The sequence below is a fragment of the Haplochromis burtoni genome, unplaced genomic scaffold (genome assembly GCF_018398535.1).
Source record: "Haplochromis burtoni strain Fernald_Lab_line unplaced genomic scaffold, NCSU_Asbu1 Contig_60, whole genome shotgun sequence".
NCBI lineage: Eukaryota > Metazoa > Chordata > Actinopteri > Cichliformes > Cichlidae > Haplochromis > Haplochromis burtoni.
Genome location: NW_024582421.1, coordinates 885,622 through 892,053, shown reverse-complemented (window position 1 = coordinate 892,053; position 6,432 = coordinate 885,622).

Sequence of the window (6,432 nt, the reverse complement as noted above, 5' to 3'; positions counted from 1 at the left end):
ACAAGATGAGGACGTTATTCTATTGGATCTGATGTCTGACTAATGGAGAGAATTTCCTCTCCAGTACTCCGGTGTTGACTTTCCCTGTGAAGGTGGAACACACCCTCCTGTCCTAAAAAGGTGGTCACCCCAACGTTAACACAATATTGCAGAGGTACATCTTCCGGGACAGCCTCACAACAATTAAAGCCTTAAGTGACTCAGGGGCACCCCGTCCACCCCACACCAGAGCCCTGGCTATTGAAGTTTTTTTTAACTACCTGCAGTGAGCTCAGCCATAGTTATGGATAAGTCCTCCCACTAGTCTTCAGACTCTGCTTCCTCCACAGAGGATGTGTCAGTGGGGTTCAGGAGACCCTCGAAGAATTCCTTCCACTGCCTGACGTTATCCTCAGCTGAGGTCAGTAGCACTCCATCCCTACTGTATAGAGCATGAGCAAGGGTGGTTCTCCCGATTCACTTCACTGCTGTCCGAAATTCTTGCTTCACGGCCTCATGGAACTCCTCCCACGCCTAAGTTTTGCTTCGACTACTGCAAAAGTAGCACAAGCTGTAGCTTGTATAACTCAGAAATATTGTTAAAGTAAAAATGAAAATCAAAGTGATGGCACAATTGAGTTTAAAGTTAAGAAACTCTTAAACGAGTTAAAAAATGTTCCCGCACTGCCTGAAGTGCCAGAATAATCATTTGCACAGTGTTGTTTACAGCTTGCTGTACAGTAACAGTGTTAACTGTATTAATTTTCATAGTTCAATAAAACTGCCCTCTGAAAAGGATCAAAAGTGACGATAAAGAGGATCAAATCATCAGACTCTGTGAAAATCCCAGCCCACACATGCTTTCACTCCAATAATAGAACATTAATTTCCCAATTTATTTTGTCTCTAGTTGCCAGCCTGCCAGTCCTTCAGGTGTTTTCATTGAGGTTCAGGTTTCTTAGACACTCTGTGAACTGGTAATTAGTTTCTCCTGGCGTTCAGTCCCATAGCTTCTGTGTGTGTGTGCACGCGCATGTGTGTGTGTGTGTGTGTGAGTCACATCCAGACAGAAATCAATTTCAGGCGGAGATCTATCAGCTTTTGTAGCCAGCGATCCAATCATCAAATAATGCATCTGATATCACGCTGTCGAGGTGGTCTGTTCAGGGAATGATTCACTCTCTCTCCCTCTCTTTTTCTTTTCTCCTTCTCTCTTGTTCACTTTCTCATTCCCTATCTCGCTGTCCAATTCTTGTCTCCGTCACCCACACACCTGCACTATCTCACACAATCTGTCTCTTTCTCTCTCTTACACACAGCAAGATGGATAGTGTTTGGAAAAATGACTTCACCTGTGTATTATCAGGGGAAAAGCCCTCCCTCAGATTCTTTTACGCTGTTAGATATCATCAGCCTGAAATGTTTACAGCATGCCAAAAGATATTTTCACATCAGGTGTTGCGATTCATTTTCCCCCCCCCTCCCTCCTAAACTTGATTTGTCTAACTGTAATTCACTTAGCAATTTTCTACATTTCACAAAAAGCAGTGACAATGCTCCCGACTGTGTTGCCAACAGGTTGAAATTGCGGAGATATTACAGAGGAAAAGCAAAAGCAAGTATGGCTTGCAGAAGTGTTTGTAATGAATGTTGGTGCTGGACTAAAAAAGCTAACGATAGCACTAATAGCTCTGTCCAGTATTCCTATCTATAAGAATAAGGTTGTGCTCAGTTAGTCACTGAGATCAAATGATCAGAAATGCTTTTATTTCTCGGTTGATCTGATATCCTCGTGTTGGTGTTGTTCCCAGATCATCATACTAAATGTTGTTCCAGGATCAACATTGCAAGTGACCAATCAGAATGTTGTGACGTCATACTTTTGCGACTTCGGGAAAAACCGGCGTAAAACAAAAAACTGTACTAAAGCTGCGTGAAACCGCCTCTGTCCGCCGATCAACGGACCCTGACCCTAACCCTAACCGTAACCCTTTAATAAACAGTAAGCAGAATTGATATTGTCCTTGCAACATTGGAATTTCATAAATGCACGAATGGCTTGGCGCGCAAAAGAATAACGTCACAACAATGTGATTGGTCACTTGCAATGTTGAACACCAACACGAGGATATCAGATCATCCTTTATTTCTCAATGTATACATTTTAAACAGTCATCGTAATTTCTCTTTTTTATCAGCCATAGTAGACATGTCCAACTGGGACTTAACCCACATATGGTTGCTGGAGTCTATCCCAGCTATCACAGGGTGAGAAGCACCATACAATCTTAGCAGTTGCAGGTTTAACCATTCATGCTCACATTCACACCACATCAGTTTAGAACCACAATATAACCTATTATGTCAGCATTGAGGGCAGGCTGGGGGGTTTGTACCATTTTCTCTCCAGGAAGCTTTGGGAGGTTCCTTCCGGTGGAGCTACCTTCCTGGGCTTTCTGTTCCCTGCATCTGGAAGTAATAATTCATTAGAGACCTCCATATTTAAGGACCGGTTGTGGCCGTGATTTTCTGCCAAACTGTTATACCTACCTTCATGAATTTATGATCTACCTGCTCAACCACCAGAAGAACTCTCCTGTTTCTCTTTTTTCACTTTCCCACTCTCAACTGGCCCTGCTTCCTGCACCTTCCACATTGCTCCCCACCTCTGTGAGACTCAATATGCTCTGGACCCAAACCACCATGCTCTTTACCCTGCTCCAGAACCCAGCCTGCCCACAGACCTACCTCCTCTCTTCCTCCACTCTGGGAGCCACAAATCCTCCCAGACCCCCAGCATCCGACTCCACTCCCTTCACTACCGCACCTCTTGAAAAAATAAAATAGCTCCAACAGAAAGACTCAAACAGGGTGATGTGGCATGGAAAGCTTCCAAAGGTTGCATGAAAACTGAGTAAATTAAAATAATTTACTGCAGTTCTAACTGTAAAAAAATCATCAGTAGAAAAAACACAACTCTGCTAAGATTAACACACATCTATATAAAGCGGGAAAACATCAGTAAATCATTTTTATCTTTCAATAAGGGGATGGGAAAGTCTCACATTAGGATGCGCTAGTTACTGTTTTCTATTGAATACATTTTTAGAAATTGTGACCTGAATATTATTTTGCTGAATGTCTTTAACCGAATGACTGACTTTCCTGTCTTTTTCTTTCGTTTCTTTCCTCGCCTCAGCTCTCACACCAAAAGAAACCAATGATCATTTTATGACAGTTAAAAATAGAATAATGGTGCACACAAATTGCAACGTGATTGGAGAATAATGTGCTCAATTATTTGTGTGTGTGTGTGTTTTAAAATACATGAACACAAAAAGTGGGTAAGACACATCTTTTCTGAGAGTCTATCTTTCAAAGGTCTCTAGAAAACATCAGTGGGTACTTCTAGTGTTGGGTGGTTATCCTTCAAGTTGAGGGTATTAACTGTTAAACATTATGGTGTTAAGGTTAGGACAATGTGCTTGATTCAAGGTAAATGTATTTAATGGTTGTTGACCTCTTAGACTAAGCAATTCCCATGCTGTGTTCTGTAGAGCTTTCTCACACCTCTCCTACCAGTCGGTACAAAGACTATACTCCAAATGCAAAAGAAAAAACTGAGATGCACTGACTGTAAACAATATTTGACCAAGAATTAGTAGAATTAATCAAATCAGGCCCTAAAAAATCAGCACTATAATTTTGTGATTTAGTGCAGTGGACCATCACTTTACACAAAATACCACATTATTACTAGACAGATTAGCATAACATTTCCTACAGGTAGCTATTGCCTGAAGAAGATGAATCTTAGTGACTTTGTTGATCCCATGACTTTATAACACAGGCAGCCTTAATTTTCAGTATTTTAGCATCTGAGAAAAGATTAGATGCCCTGAAAATTCCACTGGTATCTATTTTGTGATTAAGACAAATACACTATTCCTTTATCTCAGCATTAGTGTATGAAATTAACCCCTTAAAGCTCTTGAGCCTCTTCTTTCTTTCTTTTTTTTTTAATTAATTTTTTTGTATTTGTATTGTATTTGCTATATCTGGCTTCTTTTTCTTCTTTTTTCTTTTTTGCAATTTATAGCTTAATAATGTATCGTACAATCCATTAAAAATTATTTATTTATGGGTGATGAGCTCATGTATCAAATGTGATACACTTATGCGGGGGGAGGGGGGTTAACAAAGCAAATATGAAAAAAAGACGTTTGCATTTCATGCCTGTTAAATGATAAGCAGAAATCTGAATATATTCAGATGCAGATCAATTGAACATTTTTTGTAATCAAACCAAATCTGAGAGCTGACATTAAACATTCCCCACACCACATCTACTTAAATAAATACAACACACAAAAACAGACACACACTCATATACAGCATTACCACTCTATGATACACTTTCAGTGTACTTCAGACACTAGCATTCCTCTGAGTGTTAACAGGTTTTCTTCCACTTGAATGTGCATGCTTCATGACTGTGTGTGTGTGTCTCTAACTCAGGCTGAAGGGGACTACACGTGCAGACTGGCATCATGTGTGCATTTTTATGTAAATGCATGGTGTGTGTGTTTACCATCTGTATTCAATGCAGTGTTTGCAGCAAATGTGTATGTGCGTGTACATGTGTGGCTGTTTTGAGGGTTAAACATTGATGTCATAATGCATTGAGACAGATAGCCTTTCCCACTGTGATGTCGTCATGGTTACCACATGAAGACAAATGCTGTAAATATCTCTATTTACCATCAGTTCAGCACACACACACGTGGACAAATGTTGATGTATGCAGCCACACGCACAACCCCCCTCCTTTCTTCCTCACTCTCACATTTTGCTAGTGTCACACGCGAAACATGTAACAGCACATATAAACACGTAAAGGACTTTGGCACATACACAAATTCACCGTTCGCTTCAGCAGCCATCCCAACACACTCTGTCCTACGATACACAATAATCTTTGGATCCCAGTGAATGATTATTCACTCATTTCTACACATCACTCCTTCTCTCGCTTCATTTCCCTCCTCACTGGGAGACCAGCCTGTCAGACAGAGAGAGACAGAAATGATGGAACACAATTCACGCTCAGACGACTGAATGTATAAGCGAATGAAGCGAATGACGTGCAACAGCTAAACAATGGGGAAAATGGCCCGATCTCCTCTTTCATATATTCGATTGCAAAGCATCAAAAAGTGTGCATCAGAGCCAAACCACTCTACCACACCTCCGCTAGAAAAACCTCGGGTCTGCATGCTGGTTTGTTTGTTGTTGTCGTTTTTTCACATATGCCTGAATTCGCAATTAAGTAGTTCTCACTTTTGCGTTTGTTTTGATCATGGTGAGTCATGGATATTACTTATTAAACAGGCAAACGCAAGGTGCTGCTGCACATCAACCTAATGGCTCCTGTATGAAGATGATTGGTTAAATAAAATGAACATAAAAGCAGGTTAATCAAGCAAGCATCCTGCTTGATCACAGAGGATGCGAGAGGAGATGCAATGTTTTCATCTTGCTGTAACGTTTTTTTCATTGCATGCATTAAATGCTATTTTTTTTCCTTGAGCCTCCTCTGCTGTGGCTGTAATGGTTGTTTTTATCTTAGGCTGGTCTCTCGCTGGATCGAGTTGTTGTTTTTGAAAAACGGAAGGACAACAGAGTTGGAAATAGACTGCTGACGTTTCAGTGCTTGCGACTATACAATGGCCGCAGGTCACTTTTGGTTATTTCAGTTCATTTTCAAATTTTTCTAAGTTTATTTACATTCTTCGATCCATGTAGGGATTTTTACAAGGTTTATACATAGTTATGTGGCAGTCTGGCATTTCATATAGGACGTGAACTGGTTTAGACGGGAATGGTTTAGACATTTGAGACAAACTGGGAATCTGCTCCTTCTGTGTAATTTTTTTGTCACATCATTCAGCTTGGATGAAAGGTGTGAAGCAGTTGTTTCAAATATATTTTCCAGAAAACATCAGCTTTGGGGTGTAAAAATGACTCGCTATAGTGGTAAATTTAACTGGTGTGGTGTGTTAGTCACAGAACGAGAGCTCAGAGCATCAAGCCTTTCTATCTAGCAGTGAATGCAAAAATAAATCCCAAACAAATGCCCGGGTATAGAGTTGCCATCCTACATACAATTGTTATTAACTGCCCTTCTCATAACTGTATAGTTGCTCAGAAAAATGTGTCACTCTCTGCATCCAATATATATCTGAGCAACGATAAAGAAATACAACACAGAGGAGCTCAATTTTGATGTGATTTATATCCTTTAAAGCCAAATTTAAAGTCTAATTTTATGAAAATGGAGAGTTTACTTACGCATCTGACAAATTTGTTTAAAAAATAAATTCATTTTAATTTCCATATATGACTTTTAATTTCTATCCTATTTGCAACATCTCGCTTTTTTATTGCTTAAAA